The sequence below is a fragment of the Gymnoscopelus microlampas genome (assembly GCF_963454915.1).
Source record: "Gymnoscopelus microlampas genome assembly, chromosome: 24".
Classification (NCBI taxonomy): domain Eukaryota; kingdom Metazoa; phylum Chordata; class Actinopteri; order Myctophiformes; family Myctophidae; genus Gymnoscopelus; species Gymnoscopelus microlampas.
In genome coordinates, this window is record NC_139961.1 from 1,789,602 (window position 1) to 1,810,087 (window position 20,486).

A 20,486-nucleotide genomic window follows, 5' to 3' on the forward strand; every position below is an offset into this window, starting at 1 on the left:
ACACAGTGATGACATGACATGACATGACATGACATGACATGACATGACATGACATGACAACATACAGTAACAGTGATGTGAGGTTTCAGCTGTTAAGCTGAAGATAAAAGATAAGAGGACATATACGACATAAACATACAAACAGTTGAGTTCATGAAGACCAAAATAAGGTATGACATATACCAGCATGTATAGACACGCCCACATACAGCACACATACTATTAGGGCGGGCCATACTTTTTTTTTTTTGAAAATCAAAAAAGAGGGGTGTTCAAATGACAGATTTTGGCATGTAGAACACAAATCTGAAGAAATTTTTCAATTCTGATAAACCTAACCTACATTTTTTTGCAGTTGATTATTGTAAATTTTTTGATTAATTTGCGATTTTCTTCTAGAAGAAAAAAATATTTTGGGAGGCTTTTATAAAGAATTCCTGTTCAAAATAACAGATGTTGGCATGTAAAACACAAATCTGAAGAAATTTTCCAATTCTGATAAACCTAACCTACATCAATTTGCAATTGATTATTGTCCATTTCTTTGATTAATTAGCGATTTTCTTCTCGAAGACAGAACTTAAGATGGGAGGCTTTTATAAAGAATTCCTGTTCAAATAACAGATGTTTGTGTGTAAAACACAAATCTGAAGAAATGTTTCAATTCTGATAAACCTAACCTACATACATTTGCAGTTGATTATTGTTTTATTAATTTGTAATTAATTCGCTCAGGCCAACTGCAGCAATAGCAACTGCGGCTCTGATTGAATCATCACAGAAGACACCCTATGAAAAGTGATTGATAAAAACAAGGTCAAGATAGCACAGGAGAAGTTGATACGAGAGCTGGGGGATGAATTTGAGGAGAAGTGCAGGAAGGAGGGGGGGGGGGGGCGTGTGAGTCCTGCATCCTCTTTGATGGACGGATTGACCTGACCAATGTAATGATGGAAGCTGAGGGCAGTGACCAATCTTTTCCTGCAAAGATGAGGGAAGAACATAGTGTTGTCAGTGAGCCTGGCAGCAACTATATGTTCCATTTTACCCCAGAAACAGCAACTAAAGAGGAGTCACATGCAGTGCAGATTGCTAAGGTCCTTTTTGCTTGGCTGAGAGAGAAAGGTTTTCATAAGACCTTGTGGGCCATTGGAGGAGACTCAACAAATGTCAACAGTGGTGTAAAAGCTGGAGTATTGTGAGGAAGCTGGAGCTGCACATGGGAAGACACCTGGTCTGGTTGGTGTGCAACTTACACACTGGTGAACTGCCCCTCCGCTGGCTCATTGTTGAACTTGAAGGTCCTACTCTGTCAACAAATTATCTGGACCAATACTAAAGCTCCTTGATTCAGCTACAGAGTTGGATATCAATCCAAAATTTACCAGGATCTCTGATGGCCCTTCACTGATCAAGCTGCCTTACAAGGTCATTCAAGATTTCTTGACTGATCAACACTATGGCTATCAAATTGTTTGTGCATTCGGAGACAGAGTGGTTCCTACAAGGCTGGATCTGTTGGATATTGGGCCACAATGGGCCAGTAAACCACAGCCACCGGCTCACCACAGCAAACAGACTTCTCAGGCTCTGGGTGTCAAAGCATGGACTGAGAGGAAAGAATCAGAAAAATCTGCAGTTCATTGTGGAATACATCATTGGAGTGTATTATCCATGTTGGTTCAATGTGAAGATCAAGGAGCCCTGGATTGAAGGGCCTAGGCACATCCTGTTTCAGCTGGACTGCCTGAAGTCCCAGAGGAAGTAGGTACTGGACATTGTGATGCCAACTGTTAGAAGATCTGCTTGGTATGCCCATAATGAATCCACCCTCCAAACACTGCTGAGCGCTAAGGATCAGAAGGAGAGGATTGAGGGGGTGGAGGGAATCCTGGCCATCAGGGGAGAAGGAGACCCAGACACTCAGCTGGGGGACTCCTCTGTAAGAACCATAGGGACAACTGAGATCAATTATGATGCTTCCAGCATTGGTGGATTGATTAGCTGGTCAGAAGGTGTGTCAGAGCCTCAGAACTTGCATACTAAACACATCGGAGATGAAGAACTTCATTGTCATCCCATGGAGGTGCCCAACTGGCCCTGCCACACTCAGAGCATTGAGAGGGTTGTCAAAATGGTGACTGAGGCTTCTTCTACATACTTCTCTAAGGAAAAGAGGGATGGAGGGATCAGGACTCAGGAGACCAGCAGTAGACTGATGTCTAAGGCAAAGCGTCAAAGCAGGACTTGTACAACCTAGCAAAGTTCAGGAAGTGATAATTGATCTTCATAATTGTATCCAGTGATATACATGCACTTCCATTGTGAATAAATATGTAAGTTTGATTTGGCTTTGTCAATATAAAGTATTTTCCTTATGTCTTTTAATATCCTAAAATGAGGCTAAAAAGGGCAAAATTAGTCATTTTGAAGTACAAAATAATGTAGGTTAGAGTTATTCCACCTAAAAAATAATGTCACATTTGAATTCCCCATATAAAAACACATCATTTAGACACCCCACATGTTAGGATTTCCTTTGGATTTTAATATCTTATAAATTAATTAGAACGGGTACAATTAGCGATATAAAAATGCAAAAAAATGTAGGTAAGAGTTGTCCTATCCAAAAAATAATGTCATATTTGAACTCTCCATCAAAAAACACATAAAATAGACACCCCTCTTTTTTGGATTTCCTTAATATTCATTTTAGCACCTGAGTATGGCCCGCCCTAACATACTATACAGCATAACATTAAAGGCAGTACAATGTATGACCAACTAAAGATGAAAACATTTCATGCATGTTGTATGTTATGTGTAACTTAAAATAAGTAGAGAAACTTACCACGATATTTCACCACCAGCACCAAAACAACTGCAAGGATGAGAACAACGATAACGCCTCCAACAATGCCTCCAGTGGGTGTAGGTTTGGGTGGAGGTCCTAGGAGATAAAAGGGTTTCATTTGATAAGGATACTAAATACTTGTTCTGCATTTTGTTGACAAATTTAATTAATGGAGATGTAATTATTGTAAACACACTGAAGGAGGCTCAGTAACGTAGTAGAGTAGTTTCAGAATGCAGCTGGTTGTCCTGTATTTATTTTAGGTTTAAAGCTGCCAGAATGAATAGTGCGTGCCAAACATCCTGAAGGGGGCGTCAGCAAGTGTCATTTGGTAGAGGCGGACATCTTTGTGGGGTAAAAACAGGTTGACTTAACATTGACCCCCACCAGTATGTCTGCAGCTACTATGCCACGCCCCCTGTGGTGACGACACGATGGCAAGCACTATAAGAGTAGCCTGGCATTATCCAGACTGATAACGTGGATTCACTCTCACGTTCCTCCCCGGTATCAGTCTGGACTTCGGCCCATAGGGAGCGAGTATGACTGTGTTTCAAGTGCTGTACGTACAACAGTGAAAAGCATCAAAATCATGTTTTGATTTCTCATACATAACGGCTCCATAGTAAATACATACCTTCATGATACAGCAGGTTGTCAAGGGGATCACTCTGCTCCACACTGAACATGTTCTTCACTTCACAAGTTAATGTTTTAACTTTCCTATCTTCATCCTTGGTGACAATCAGCCGGTTAGAGTTTGGTCCAGAGTCAGACACCATCCATTCACCTTCATCTTTCTTCCAGAGATAGGTGACAGGACCTGACTCTGTGACGTCCCCGTAACAGTCCACCAAGCAGCTAGTAGAGTTAGCTTTACAAGGATCCTTGATGGCCACCTTTGGTGTTGGGACTTTCTCTGTTGAGGACACAGAATGAAGACTCAGAATTACTGCTGATGTTGTCTCCAGACTGCAGTTACAACATGATGAGGTAAACACGTGTTGGCTGTGTGATCTTCCTCAGGTAATGGTTATGGTGCACATACACGTATATTTATTTTCACACGTTCATAACTGCCACTATTGTTCTGAGATGAGGAGACAGAACAACAAGCAGCCAGCAATGTGCAGTTAGCTGGAACGGCTGTTGTTGGCGGTTAGAGGCTTTCAAACATGTTTGAGGGCATTTTAACGTCCACTCAGGCTTTTGTGTTTCACCTCAGGCAGTTTTTAAGTTGCTTGATTCAATGAACCTCACATGGTTAAAATGGAGTTCAAAGTTACAATGGGTTTATATAGGAAGGGGGCGTGTCTGATAAAATTAATATCAAATATGTAAATACTGAATCAAGCAACTTAAAAACTGTCTGAAAGCCAGAGTAGTACAATGACCCCAAACATGTTTGAACGTGAAATATCCATTTAACCAAAACATAATTTTAATTTAACCTTTCTAAAGCCTGGACAGACATGCATTGAAACATGTTATTATGATGATATTATGACCCATGATGTCACATGACCTTCACAGGACACAGTTCATACTTACTCATCTCTTTAACCGTGTAAGTCTTGTTCATCTGTCGACCGTTGATCTGCACAGAATATTCTCCACAGTCTTCTATGGTCATATTGTTGATGACCAACTGTCCAGTTTCTTTATCCAGGTCTGTGCGGTCTCTAAATGTCCCGTAGTAATCCACATCAGGACCAAAACCCTGATCCCATTCTGCTGCTTTATTGGGTCCATGTTTCCACAGGAAGCCAGTGATGGGTTCAGTAACAGAGCTAGTATCTGGAAGCAGCTGAAGGACTCCTTGTGGTGGAATGTATATCACATCTTGTTGAGCTGTGAAGAGAAAGTTATTTCAGTCAATTTGAACAGATAAAGCATTCAGCAATGAGATGGTACTCACAGTCACTTTACAAAACAAACAAAGCCTTAATTAATATAATTGGTAAGGCCTGTGAAGGAAGTAAGGAAGAGGCCCAATTTCTTTCCATTATAGCTGCTGTGCATAAAGTCTATTCCTGGCCTGTTGGAAACTCTAAAGTATTTTGGCTGCAGACCCTTATCTGAGAATACATTTGTGTCAGACACCCCGTAAGTGAAGATTTGTGTATAATATTTTTTTCACAATTATTCAACATTAAAATGTTTAAAAAATAGCCGATCTACAAGCTCACGATGCAACACATTGTGAGCTTTTAGATCGGCTATTTTCTAATATCCAAAGTATAAAATATGCTTAAACTGTTCCTCATTTTGCTGGATCCACCTCACTTTGAGAACCTTTGCTGTAAAGATTACTGTGACAAAAAATATTATTGTAATTTAAATCTTATTTTATACAACTGTAGAATTTAAGGAAACAGAAGAATCAATTATTTTGTGCAAACGTGTCAGCATTCCATTGGGAGTCAGAGTGCTCTGTAGTGTTTAGATGCTGTTGTTATTTAAGATAATCACAGATAAGACAGGCAGACAGACAGACAGACAGACAGACAGACAGGCAGGCAGGCAGGCAGGCAGGCAGGCAGGCAGGCAGGCAGGCAGACAGACAGACAGACAGACAGACAGACAGACAGACAGACAGACAGACAGACAGACAGACAGACAGACATGCCTGTGGGGGAGCACACTGCTTTCCCCCCTGTAGACGACTAGACCAGTTCTTTGTGTCTCAGGGTCTCCTGTAAATAACCTTTTCATCCACGGTACCCCTGAATCACCCCTGAATTAGAGGATACATTAGGCCTATATATCATATTCCGCTACATAAATATGTAAATACTTCCTAAGATACAGTATGGACATTTCATTAGGACAGATTGAAAATAACTTTATACTTTAGACATTTAACCACTTGAACCCCAGCCTCTCTATTCTGGAGGGAATGTTAGCCAGAAACAGTAGATCGATCTACAAGCTCACAACATGTCGCAAGGCCACGTGTTATGAGCTTGTAGATCTGTTATTTTTGGTGAAGAGATTTGACGTAGATCAAGAAAGAATGTATCAAGTACAGTGCATCTCAGGTATAGAGGGTCTTAAGGGGTTAAACTGAAGTGATATTGATAAATACCCCTGGACTAGCGTCACAGCACCCTAGGGCTCCACAGCACCCTCTTTGAGAACCCCTGCTCTACACCAAATCTCTACACCAAAAATACTGTCTATGTTTGGCTGACGTCTCCCCAGAATATGGATGCTGGGGTTCAAATGGTTAATGAACTCTTTAAATGTTCAGGCCCGTTGAAAGGAGCTCTAAATTGAGCCCATCTGAACATAATATTGTGTCAGGGACCCCCACAAGAGAAGATTTGTATTTAATAATTGTTCAACATTTTTTAACAATATGTGTGTTTTAAAGGAGCTACACCATGAATTTAAAAAATAATAATAATATTTGATATCATATTGTTTATGTCCCTCAAACGTTTTTCAAAAGGTTTGAGCCTAAATCAAGCCTCAGATATACTCATTCCAACTAACTTCTCTCTGGCTTATAAAGCACTTTCACCTGCAATACCACATTGTCCTGTTTGGCACGGGGCGCTATTGAGCCAGTTCGTATGCATGTCATGTCCTGGTTCTGTGTGGAAAAAGTAAAAAAAAAAAAGAAAGAAAAAATGAAAAAGAAAAAAAAAATGAAAAAAAAATATATATATTTATTTTTTCGATTTTTTTTTTTTGGTTAGAACTGAAAAACGGGAGGAATTGTTCCCAGACGTGACGTAGGGTGGGGGAACAAATCTGACGGACTGTTTTCAGACCAATTTACATGAAAACCACAGATAGCCTATGAAAGCCTGCATGCTCGAAGTCGGGTATTTGTTGGAACAGAAGAGAGGTGGGGGAGACCAAAAACACACAAAAATGAAGAAAAAGTTAAAATTCATGGTGTAGACCCTTTAACAATAGCTGATCTACAAGGTTACACTATGTAGAGTAGCAGCATTAATAATAATAAAATCAATAAAATAATCATCGGACTGTATACAGCAGCAGCAGTACACCAATGTAACCAGTAGAGGGCAATGTGACTCCATACATAAACCTTTAGCTTCCTTTCTACACACAATAAACTGTCACGATCACGTCCCCTATTGTGTCCATCATGTGACTGTTTAGCCACTGGGTGTGCCTCTGCCCCTTCCTTGCCCTGCTCCTATTTCCCCTGAGCCAATCTCCTACTCTCCCTTCTACCTGAGGCAAAGACTCTGATTGGCCTGAGTGCTGTCACCTTTGAGGACCAGCTGAGCCTGGCTGGGTGATGAGCTCCAGTGACTATTTAGACTCTGTCTGTGTGTTTGTTCAGTGCTGGATCTTAAGTTAGTGTCAGGTTTTATGTTCCATGTATGCACAGTACTGTTATCCTGTGTCTTTCACCAAGTAAAGTTAAGTTTATGTGATCTTCATCTCCTGCCTTTGTTTGAGTTCTGAGTTTGAGTTCCTGCACTTGGGTCCTAACACCAGTTCCTGACAGTAAACAATGTGACCATGTTGACATTCTTTCAAAGGTTTACACATTTATAATCTTTAGTTATATAAATATTACAAGATAGTTTACTAACATGTTAGTTTTATCCTGAACAATATGAACTGACAATGAATTGCACCTGATGGCTCTGTGTGACAGTTTGATGTATTATTTTAGTTTTCAAAGTGTAAACCTTCCTTCAAGTGCATGAGGTGTTTGATAATCATACTGAGCAACATGACACAATCACTTCTGTAGGGGTCTGAAAATATTCAGACCCCTACAAAAACATGTATCTAAATGCTTTGAACATAGCCAAGCTGAAAACATGATGCGATTTGACACATTGTGAGCTTGTAGATCTGCTTTTTTTGAATATCCAAAGTATAAAATAAGGTTAAAGTGTTCCTCGTGTTGCCTGGGACACCCTGGAACCCTTTAAAGCATTGGTTCTCAAAGTGGGGTCCGGGGACCCCCAGGGATACTTGAGGGGGTTCCAGGGGGTCCCCAGCTAAATGATGGATAGGAACCAAATGGACCCTTATGGGTCTGTACAAATGGAACCAAATGGACCCTAACGGGTCCATTTGGTTACATTTGTACACTCTCAGAGTTAAATTAACATTGATTTTACAATATGAATTGGGGTCCCAGAGATAGAGATGCCATTAAATGGGGGTCCGTAGCTCTAATGCATGTCAAACTGGGGGTCCTTGATATTAAAATGGTTGAGAATCACGGCTAGAGACGTAAAAATCTTCTCTTATGGAGGTCCCTGACTTATCTTTTCAAATGGGGGTCCGCGGGCTAATAAGTGTCAATTCGGGGGTCCTTGACATGAAAAAGTTTGAGAACCACTGCTTTAAAGGACCCCTGAGGGTCCCCAGACCCCACCTTGAGAACCCCTGCTCTAAAGATGACAATTACTTTGACAGAAATATTATCTTCTTAAGAATGGATGGTGAATGAGGCCCATTGTTAGCATTCAGTACAACATTTACATTGTAACTTGTAATTATATTATTATACATTATATTTACATTGTAACACATGTATTTACCTCCATAATGGATCCTAAAACACTACAATACATAATTACATATACAAACAAATAAAGGTTGATTGATTTAAAGACAGGCTGTACACTCTCAGAGTTACAGACCTGTAAGGGTCCATTTGGTTCCTTTACACTCTCTCAGAGAGATATATTGTTTTTGTAAAATGTGTTAGTGAATACAGTATTCCAACTATTAATAGTTGACAATATTCGTAAACTCTTCCTTGAATTTACAAAACCATAAAACAAACAGACAGACAGACAGACAGACACACTCTAAAGTCCTATTAACATAAGACTCTGGCCTACTGGTCCCTACTGGGCCTTAATGGGCCTCTGGGCCCAGTGGCCCCAGCCAGTAATGCACCCCTGATTAAACTCAATGCTTAAAACAAAGATATATACACAACTGGACAGGACAGGGCCCGCTTCAACTGACCAGTTCTATCCAGAGCCCACTTCAAATAGTTAGGGTTAGGGGGTGTGTGTGTGTGTGTGTGTGTGTGTGTGTGTGTGTGTGTGTGTGTGTGTGTGTGTGTGTGTGTGTGTGTGTGTGTGTGTGTGTGTGTCATTGCTTCAGTAAAGCAGACAGTCAGACCCTCCCCCTGGCTGTATGTGAGTGAGTCATGTTTCATGCACAATGGTGCCGCTCCCAAAAAATAACAGATCTACAAGATAACCACGTGACGTGATGTTACACGCTGATAGCTTGTAGATCTGTTCCTTTTCCAGAGACACACATAGCTCCTCCCCCCTTTTGACAGCGTAGCACAGCGATGGACAACACAAGTTGATCCCTAAAAATAATGTTATAAATGGTAAATGGTAAATGGTGCATTTATATAGCGCTTCTATCCGAAGCGCTTTACATTGATTGTGCCATTAACCCATTCACACACACATTCGTACACCGATGGCGGAGGAAACCATGCAAGGCACCAACCTGCTCATCGGGAGCAATTAGGGGTTCAGTGTCTTGCTCAAGGACACTTCGACACTAACTCTAGGGGAGCGCCCCAGCCCGGGATCAAACTGGGAACCTTGCGGTTTTCCAATTCACTCTACCCGGCCACTCTACCCCTGAGCCACTGCCGCCCCTTATAGAGCCCTTAACAGACCACATCACACTGATGAGTGTCTGTCTGTCTGTCTGTCTGTCTGTCTGTCTGTCTGTCTGTCTGTCTGTCTGTCTGTCTCACATTACATCATGTCACAGCACGATGAGTTGTGGGCTTGTAGATCTGTATTTTCTGTACCAGCATGCAGTCGTCAGTACACATTAACACACAACATCAACACTATATTAACACACATACATAGACTACACACAACACAACACTATATTAACACACATACATAGACAGAATATAATGAATAGAGTTAATATAATGAATGATAAAGAGCAGGATAAATAATACATATGAATACATGTAGATTCATGGATGAAATGACAGAGTATTTATTTTCCATCTCTGGCAATGAAGCAATGCTAGAGATCCTGTTCTGACATGACTTTATTGAGACAGAACCTCTGCTCTGCTTCAAACAACTAAACAATACATAACCGTTTAACATGACTAATGCAAGCCTTAGGCTACCTGTGTGTGTGTGTGTGTGTGTGTGTGTGTGTGTGTGTGTGTGTGTGTGTGTGTGTGTGTGTGTGTGTGTGTGTGTGTGTGTGTGTGTGTGTGCGTGTGTGCGTGCGCGCGTTTGTCTGTGTGTGTCTTTGCTTCAGTAAAGCAGACGGTCAGCCCCTCCCCCTGGCTGTATGTGAGTCATGTTTCATTTATGCTTTGTCTTACAACGGTGTCGCTCCTAAAAAAAACAGATCTACAAGATAACCACATGACGTGATGTTACACGCTGATAGCTTGTAGATCTGTTCCTTTTCCTCAGATACACATCCATAGTTCCATAGCTCCTCCCCCTTTTTGGCAGCGTAAGGTTTGAACGTTGGATGACAAATAAACTATATGTTTAACTCTCTCAGAACAAACAACAGAGAGGTGTAAATGGAACCAAATGGACCCTTACAGGTCTGTAACTCTGAGTTTACAAATGCAACAGAATGGACCAGATTGGACCCCTTAAGGGCCCGTACTCGGCCCCAGGGCCACCAGTTTGACACCCTATAAGAAAGCCACCAAGCTCATAACGGCTATGAGCTTGTAGATCTGCTATTGTTTGGTGCATGACCCGGTGTGCATCCGAGTATAAATCAGCCTTAAGGGCACGGTCCCACCACACTTTTATTCTACCTCTGGGGTGGAATCTGCCAATGCTTTGTCAATGCAAATGCGTGGATTCATGGTCTTGCACATTTTTTCCGTGAATCCACGCATTTACATTGACAAAGCATTGGCAGATTCTGCCCCAGAGGTAAAATAAATGTGCGGTGGGAGCGTGCCCTAAGGGTTCAATGTATGACAGAGTTAAATTCACACTGGTCGGTTTTCGAAGCAGCTACAGGTGACAGACATGAATCAAGTTGTCCTTCATGTTATAAATGTTATCAACGTTATCAATGTTATAAATGTTATAAATGTTATTAATGTTAAATAAAGTGAATCCACCAACCTGATGACAGGATGAATGCAGCTGCTGCCAACACACACACAGCTGAGAGGAGACCAGTCTTCATGATGAATCTATCACTGATCACCAACCAATAGATTCAACAGGAACAACTCAGAACACAACCTATGTTACACACAACCAGGTTAAAGTTGGACTCAGTGATTTATACTGGTCCGTCTCTTGGTTTGACTCCGCCTTTTCCTTGTATTGTGAGACTGTATGAAACCTGTTGATCTTACAGTATTATTGTCTGTCAGGTGGAAACCTTGTAAGTCCAAAACTGTTTATCTTTTTAAGAAATAAAATAAAAAATAGCCTGTGTTCCATTTGATCCAATGTTATTAGTCTCAAGCTCTTGTTTTCATTGGTTCGATATTTATCAACTCACACACACTTAAACATGTTCATTCATACTTAATGTAGTGAAAATAGCAGATCTACAAGCTCACAGTGTGTCGCATCACAGCAGCTAGTAGAGTTAGCTTTACAAGGATCCTTGATGGCCACCTTTGGTGTTGGGACTTTCTCTGTTGAGGACACAGAATGAAGACTCAGAATTACTGCTGATGTTGTCTCCAGACTGCAGTTACAACATGATGAGGTAAACACGTGTTGGCTGTGTGATCTTCCTCAGGTAATGGTTATGGTGCACATACACGTATATTTATTTTCACACGTTCATAACTGCCACTATTGTTCTGAGATGAGGAGACAGAACAACAAGCAGCCAGCAATGTGCAGTTAGCTGGAACGGCTGTTGTTGGCGGTTAGAGGCTTTCAAACATGTTTGAGGGCATTTTAACGTCCACTCAGGCTTTTGTGTTTCACCTCAGGCAGTTTTTAAGTTGCTTGATTCAATGAACCTCACATGGTTAAAATGGAGTTCAAAGTTACAATGGGTTTATATAGGAAGGGGGCGTGTCTGATAAAATTAATATCAAATATGTAAATACTGAATCAAGCAACTTAAAAACTGTCTGAAAGCCAGAGTAGTACAATGACCCCAAACATGTTTGAACGTGAAATATCCATTTAACCAAAACATAATTTTAATTTAACCTTTCTAAAGCCTGGACAGACATGCATTGAAACATGTTATTATGATGATATTATGACCCATGATGTCACATGACCTTCACAGGACACAGTTCATACTTACTCATCTCTTTAACCGTGTAAGTCTTGTTCATCTGTCGACCGTTGATCTGCACAGAATATTCTCCACAGTCTTCTATGGTCATATTGTTGATGACCAACTGTCCAGTTTCTTTATCCAGGTCTGTGCGGTCTCTAAATGTCCCGTAGTAATCCACATCAGGACCAAAACCCTGATCCCATTCTGCTGCTTTATTGGGTCCATGTTTCCACAGGAAGCCAGTGATGGGTTCAGTAACAGAGCTAGTATCTGGAAGCAGCTGAAGGACTCCTTGTGGTGGAATGTATATCACATCTTGTTGAGCTGTGAAGAGAAAGTTATTTCAGTCAATTTGAACAGATAAAGCATTCAGCAATGAGATGGTACTCACAGTCACTTTACAAAACAAACAAAGCCTTAATTAATATAATTGGTAAGGCCTGTGAAGGAAGTAAGGAAGAGGCCCAATTTCTTTCCATTATAGCTGCTGTGCATAAAGTCTATTCCTGGCCTGTTGGAAACTCTAAAGTATTTTGGCTGCAGACCCTTATCTGAGAATACATTTGTGTCAGACACCCCGTAAGTGAAGATTTGTGTATAATATTTTTTTCACAATTATTCAACATTAAAATGTTTAAAAAATAGCCGATCTACAAGCTCACGATGCAACACATTGTGAGCTTTTAGATCGGCTATTTTCTAATATCCAAAGTATAAAATATGCTTAAACTGTTCCTCATTTTGCTGGATCCACCTCACTTTGAGAACCTTTGCTGTAAAGATTACTGTGACAAAAAATATTATTGTAATTAGTGTGGTTGCCCAACAGGGCAACCAGACTATAGTACTCTATACTCTTTATTCTTTCTTTATAGATAAACTTTTTTCAAACCGCATCTCCTCCCACAGTTTTTATCCCCCAATGTTGTGCCATATGTCAAAATGACCGTCTAAATCGGGAATCGTGCGCGTGTATAGGGCTAAGAGATTGGTTGAATAGTTTAATTGATATTAATTTATTAGTGCCATTAAATGTCCCCTTGAACCGTAGGTCCGAAAATCAAAATTTCTTTTCACCTGGATTCCTTGGGTCACTACGCATCTCCCCATATAGGCCACGCCTATTTGCGTCAGGATAGATTTTTTGATATTGATTTATTTCTGCATTAAATTTCCCCATCCACTTTAATGGGAATTGCAAAAACTCCCATTCAAGTATTTTTTCCTCGGAAACCGTAAAGGCTACAGTTACAAAACTTGGAGGGGAGGTTAATAGTTTTTTGCAAAATTATTAAGAAAATAATCACACCAGTCGGCCACATGGTGGCGCTATAACAGCCCCCTTTACCTTTTGGCCTATAACTCTTGAACCGTAGGTCGTAAAATCAAAATTTCTTTTCACCTGGATTCCTTGGGTCACGACGCATCTTCCCATATAGGCCACGCCCATTTGCGTCAGGATAGATTTTCCGCCATTTTGAATTTTCTTCAAAACACACTTTTTGCTCCTTTTCCTTCAATTTTTTTCCAAATCTCACACAAATCGGTACACGTGATCTATGGACCCATGCGATAAACCTATCCAAGCGGAATTTTGATAGTCCGTACCGTCCGTCCGTAAATGGCTTCCAAAGTTAGCGGGAGGGGCCCGTTTGACCAAAAATGCCATAAATCACGAACGAAACGTCCGCTCAATCCCAAATTTGAATCACATGTCGAGGGTGGTATACTAAACCAATCCCCAAAAGCATTTCTGCTTTGATCCATAGGGGGCGCCACGAATGCTCAAAATGTAACCGTTTGATGCAAAAACCTTATTTTGGGGGGATCGATCCTCTCAAAATGAAACGCAAGCGATCTCAGGAGTGACGACACAATGTAATTGGCGCAGCCCCCGACGTTATTCCTCCCGGCGTATTCCTCGAGTCCCGGCGGCCGCGACCCGCGACCGGCGTCGGCGCAACCACACTCTGCAATTTCCCCGGAATTGCGACGCGTCTAGTTTAAATCTTATTTTATACAACTGTAGAATTTAAGGAAACAGAAGAATCAATTATTTTGTGCAAACGTGTCAGCATTCCATTGGGAGTCAGAGTGCTCTGTAGTGTTTAGATGCTGTTGTTATTTAAGATAATCACAGATAAGACAGGCAGACAGACAGACAGACAGACAGACAGACAGGCAGGCAGGCAGGCAGGCAGGCAGGCAGGCAGGCAGGCAGGCAGACAGACAGACAGACAGACAGACAGACAGACAGACAGACAGACATGCCTGTGGGGGAGCACACTGCTTTTCCCCCTGTAGACGACTAGACCAGTTCTTTGTGTCTCAGGGTCTCCTGTAAATAACCTTTTCATCCACGGTACCCCTGAATCACCCCTGAATTAGAGGATACATTAGGCCTATATATCATATTCCGCTACATAAATATGTAAATACTTCCTAAGATACAGTATGGACATTTCATTAGGACAGATTGAAAATAACTTTATACTTTAGACATTTAACCACTTGAACCCCAGCCTCTCTATTCTGGAGGGAATGTTAGCCAGAAACAGTAGATCGATCTACAAGCTCACAACATGTCGCAAGGCCACGTGTTATGAGCTTGTAGATCTGTTATTTTTGGTGAAGAGATTTGACGTAGATCAAGAAAGAATGTATCAAGTACAGTGCATCTCAGGTATAGAGGGTCTTAAGGGGTTAAACTGAAGTGATATTGATAAATACCCCTGGACTAGCGTCACAGCACCCTAGGGCTCCACAGCACCCTCTTTGAGAACCCCTGCTCTACACCAAATCTCTACACCAAAAATACTGTCTATGTTTGGCTGACGTCTCCCCAGAATATGGATGCTGGGGTTCAAATGGTTAATGAACTCTTTAAATGTTCAGGCCCGTTGAAAGGAGCTCTAAATTGAGCCCATCTGAACATAATATTGTGTCAGGGACCCCCACAAGAGAAGATTTGTATTTAATAATTGTTCAACATTTTTTAACAATATGTGTGTTTTAAAGGAGCTACACCATGAATTTAAAAAATAATAATAATATTTGATATCATATTGTTTATGTCCCTCAAACGTTTTTCAAAAGGTTTGAGCCTAAATCAAGCCTCAGATATACTCATTCCAACTAACTTCTCTCTGGCTTATAAAGCACTTTCACCTGCAATACCACATTGTCCTGTTTGGCACGGGGCGCTATTGAGCCAGTTCGTATGCATGTCATGTCCTGGTTCTGTGTGGAAAAAGTAAAAAAAAAAAGAAAGAAAAAATGAAAAAGAAAAAAAAAATGAAAAAAAAATATATATATTTATTTTTTCGATTTTTTTTTTTGGTTAGAACTGAAAAACGGGAGGAATTGTTCCCAGACGTGACGTAGGGTGGGGGAACAAATCTGACGGACTGTTTTCAGACCAATTTACATGAAAACCACAGATAGCCTATGAAAGCCTGCATGCTCGAAGTCGGGTATTTGTTGGAACAGAAGAGAGGTGGGGGAGACCAAAAACACACAAAAATGAAGAAAAAGTTAAAATTCATGGTGTAGACCCTTTAACAATAGCTGATCTACAAGGTTACACTATGTAGAGTAGCAGCATTAATAATAATAAAATCAATAAAATAATCATCGGACTGTATACAGCAGCAGCAGTACACCAATGTAACCAGTAGAGGGCAATGTGACTCCATACATAAACCTTTAGCTTCCTTTCTACACACAATAAACTGTCACGATCACGTCCCCTATTGTGTCCATCATGTGACTGTTTAGCCACTGGGTGTGCCTCTGCCCCTTCCTTGCCCTGCTCCTATTTCCCCTGAGCCAATCTCCTACTCTCCCTTCTACCTGAGGCAAAGACTCTGATTGGCCTGAGTGCTGTCACCTTTGAGGACCAGCTGAGCCTGGCTGGGTGATGAGCTCCAGTGACTATTTAGACTCTGTCTGTGTGTTTGTTCAGTGCTGGATCTTAAGTTAGTGTCAGGTTTTATGTTCCATGTATGCACAGTACTGTTATCCTGTGTCTTTCACCAAGTAAAGTTAAGTTTATGTGATCTTCATCTCCTGCCTTTGTTTGAGTTCTGAGTTTGAGTTCCTGCACTTGGGTCCTAACACCAGTTCCTGACAGTAAACAATGTGACCATGTTGACATTCTTTCAAAGGTTTACACATTTATAATCTTTAGTTATATAAATATTACAAGATAGTTTACTAACATGTTAGTTTTATCCTGAACAATATGAACTGACAATGAATTGCACCTGATGGCTCTGTGTGACAGTTTGATGTATTATTTTAGTTTTCAAAGTGTAAACCTTCCTTCAAGTGCATGAGGTGTTTGATAATCATACTGAGCAACATGACACAATCACTTCTGTAGGGGTCTGAAAATATTCAGACCCCTACAAAAACATGTATCTAAATGCTTTGAACATAGCCAAGCTGAAAACATGATGCGATTTGACACATTGTGAGCTTGTAGATCTGCTTTTTTTGAATATCCAAAGTATAAAATAAGGTTAAAGTGTTCTTCGTGTTGCCTGGGACACCCTGGAACCCTTTAAAGCATTGGTTCTCAAAGTGGGGTCCGGGGACCCCCAGGGATACTTGAGGGGGTTCCAGGGGGTCCCCAGCTAAATGATGGATAGGAACCAAATGGACCCTTATGGGTCTGTACAAATGGAACCAAATGGACCCTAACGGGTCCATTTGGTTACATTTGTACACTCTCAGAGTTAAATTAACATTGATTTTACAATATGAATTGGGGTCCCAGAGATAGAGATGCCATTAAATGGGGGTCCGTAGCTCTAATGCATGTCAAACTGGGGGTCCTTGATATTAAAATGGTTGAGAATCACGGCTAGAGACGTAAAAATCTTCTCTTATGGAGGTCCCTGACTTATCTTTTCAAATGGGGGTCCGCGGGCTAATAAGTGTCAATTCGGGGGTCCTTGACATGAAAAAGTTTGAGAACCACTGCTTTAAAGGACCCCTGAGGGTCCCCAGACCCCACCTTGAGAACCCCTGCTCTAAAGATGACAATTACTTTGACAGAAATATTATCTTCTTAAGAATGGATGGTGAATGAGGCCCATTGTTAGCATTCAGTACAACATTTACATTGTAACTTGTAATTATATTATTATACATTATATTTACATTGTAACACATGTATTTACCTCCATAATGGATCCTAAAACACTACAATACATAATTACATATACAAACAAATAAAGGTTGATTGATTTAAAGACAGGCTGTACACTCTCAGAGTTACAGACCTGTAAGGGTCCATTTGGTTCCTTTACACTCTCTCAGAGAGATATATTGTTTTTGTAAAATGTGTTAGTGAATACAGTATTCCAACTATTAATAGTTGACAATATTCGTAAACTCTTCCTTGAATTTACAAAACCATAAAACAAACAGACAGACAGACAGACAGACACACTCTAAAGTCCTATTAACATAAGACTCTGGCCTACTGGTCCCTACTGGGCCTTAATGGGCCTCTGGGCCCAGTGGCCCCAGCCAGTAATGCACCCCTGATTAAACTCAATGCTTAAAACAAAGATATATACACAACTGGACAGGACAGGGCCCGCTTCAACTGACCAGTTCTATCCAGAGCCCACTTCAAATAGTTAGGGTTAGGGGGTGTGTGTGTGTGTGTGTGTGTGTGTGTGTGTGTGTGTGTGTGTGTGTGTGTGTGTGTGTGTGTGTGTGTGTGTGTGTGTGTGTGTCATTGCTTCAGTAAAGCAGACAGTCAGACCCTCCCCCTGGCTGTATGTGAGTGAGTCATGTTTCATGCACAATGGTGCCGCTCCCAAAAAATAACAGATCTACAAGATAACCACGTGACGTGATGTTACACGCTGATAGCTTGTAGATCTGTTCCTTTTCCAGAGACACACATAGCTCCTCCCCCCTTTTGACAGCGTAGCACAGCGATGGACAACACAAGTTGATCCCTAAAAATAATGTTATAAATGGTAAATGGTAAATGGTGCATTTATATAGCGCTTCTATCCGAAGCGCTTTACATTGATTGTGCCATTAACCCATTCACACACACATTCGTACACCGATGGCGGAGGAAACCATGCAAGGCACCAACCTGCTCATCGGGAGCAATTAGGGGTTCAGTGTCTTGCTCAAGGACACTTCGACACTAACTCTAGGGGAGCGCCCCAGCCCGGGATCAAACTGGGAACCTTGCGGTTTTCCAATTCACTCTACCCGGCCACTCTACCCCTGAGCCACTGCCGCCCCTTATAGAGCCCTTAACAGACCACATCACACTGATGAGTGTCTGTCTGTCTGTCTGTCTGTCTGTCTGTCTGTCTGTCTCACATTACATCATGTCACAGCACGATGAGTTGTGGGCTTGTAGATCTGTATTTTCTGTACCAGCATGCAGTCGTCAGTACACATTAACACACAACATCAACACTATATTAACACACATACATAGACTACACACAACACAACACTATATTAACACACATACATAGACAGAATATAATGAATAGAGTTAATATAATGAATGATAAAGAGCAGGATAAATAATACATATGAATACATGTAGATTCATGGATGAAATGACAGAGTATTTATTTTCCATCTCTGGCAATGAAGCAATGCTAGAGATCCTGTTCTGACATGACTTTATTGAGACAGAACCTCTGCTCTGCTTCAAACAACTAAACAATACATAACCGTTTAACATGACTAATGCAAGCCTTAGGCTACCTGTGTGTGTGTGTGTGTGTGTGTGTGTGTGTGTGTGTGTGTGTGTGTGTGTGTGTGTGTGTGTGTGTGTGTGTGTGTGTGTGTGTGTGTGCGTGTGTGCGTGCGCGCGTTTGTCTGTGTGTGTCTTTGCTTCAGTAAAGCAGACGGTCAGCCCCTCCCCCTGGCTGTATGTGAGTCATGTTTCATTTATGCTTTGTCTTACAACGGTGTCGCTCCTAAAAAAAACAGATCTACAAGATAACCACATGACGTGATGTTACACGCTGATAGCTTGTAGATCTGTTCCTTTTCCTCAGATACACATCCATAGTTCCATAGCTCCTCCCCCTTTTTGGCAGCGTAAGGTTTGAACGTTGGATGACAAATAAACTATATGTTTAACTCTCTCAGAACAAACAACAGAGAGGTGTAAATGGAACCAAATGGACCCTTACAGGTCTGTAACTCTGAGTTTACAAATGCAACAGAATGGACCAGATTGGACCCCTTAAGGGCCCGTACTCGGCCCCAGGGCCACCAGTTTGACACCCTATAAGAAAGCCACCAAGCTCATAACGGCTATGAGCTTGTAGATCTGCTATTGTTTGGTGCATGACCCGGTGTGCATCCGAGTATAAATCAGCCTTAAGGGCACGGTCCCACCACACTTTTATTCTACCTCTGGGGTGGAATCTGCCAATGCTTTGTCAATGCAAATGCGTGGATTCATGGTCTTGCACATTTTTTCCGTGAATCCACGCATTTACATTGACAAAGCATTGGCAGATTCTGCCCCAGAGGTAAAATAAATGTGCGGTGGGAGCGTGCCCTAAGGGTTCAATGTATGACAGAGTTAAATTCACACTGGTCGGTTTTCGAAGCAGCTACAGGTGACAGACATGAATCAAGTTGTCCTTCATGTTATAAATGTTATCAACGTTATCAATGTTATAAATGTTATAAATGTTATTAATGTTAAATAAAGTGAATCCACCAACCTGATGACAGGATGAATGCAGCTGCTGCCAACACACACACAGCTGAGAGGAGACCAGTCTTCATGATGAATCTATCACTGATCACCAACCAATAGATTCAACAGGAACAACTCAGAACACAACCTATGTTACACACAACCAGGTTAAAGTTGGACTCAGTGATTTATACTGGTCCGTCTCTTGGTTTGACTCCGCCTTTTCCTTGTATTGTGAGACTGTATGAAACCTGTTGATCTTACAGTATTATTGTCTGTCAGGTGGAAACCTTGTAAGTCCAAAACTGTTTATCTTTTTAAGAAATAAAATAAAAAATAGCCTGTGTTCCATTTGATCCAATGTTATTAGTCTCAAGCTCTTGTTTTCATTGGTTCGATATTTATCAACTCACACACACTTAAACATGTTCATTCATACTTAATGTAGTGAAAATAGCAGATCTACAAGCTCACAGTGTGTCGCATCACAACACTTTGTGAGCTTGTAGATCTGCTATATTCACTACTTTTGTAGTGCAGAGATACAAGGTTTCTCCCTGACAGTGATGTGTGTCATTTAATGTGCTGACTGTAGGGTGTATCAACATGTTATAAAACATGTTGGATCACTTTGTTCACCTCACACACCACAGCTATGACTGTGTT

General features: G+C 41.1%; 1 pseudogene across 1 annotated transcript in view; it reads right to left on the reverse strand.

The window, feature by feature from the left end:
* The window catches only part of LOC311041037 (NACHT, LRR and PYD domains-containing protein 3-like), a 33,531-nt pseudogene extending 13,378 nt beyond the window's left edge, over positions 1-20,153 (reverse strand). Inside the window, exons 1-5 of the transcript XR_014602952.1 lie at positions 19,846-20,153; positions 12,134-12,433; positions 4,406-4,705; positions 3,492-3,773; positions 2,852-2,950 (exon numbers count right to left, since the gene is read on the reverse strand). The product of XR_014602952.1 is annotated as an NACHT, LRR and PYD domains-containing protein 3-like (transcript). The remainder of the gene's footprint in view (positions 1-2,851; positions 2,951-3,491; positions 3,774-4,405; positions 4,706-12,133; positions 12,434-19,845) is intronic.
* Positions 20,154-20,486: the final 333 nt, after the last annotated feature.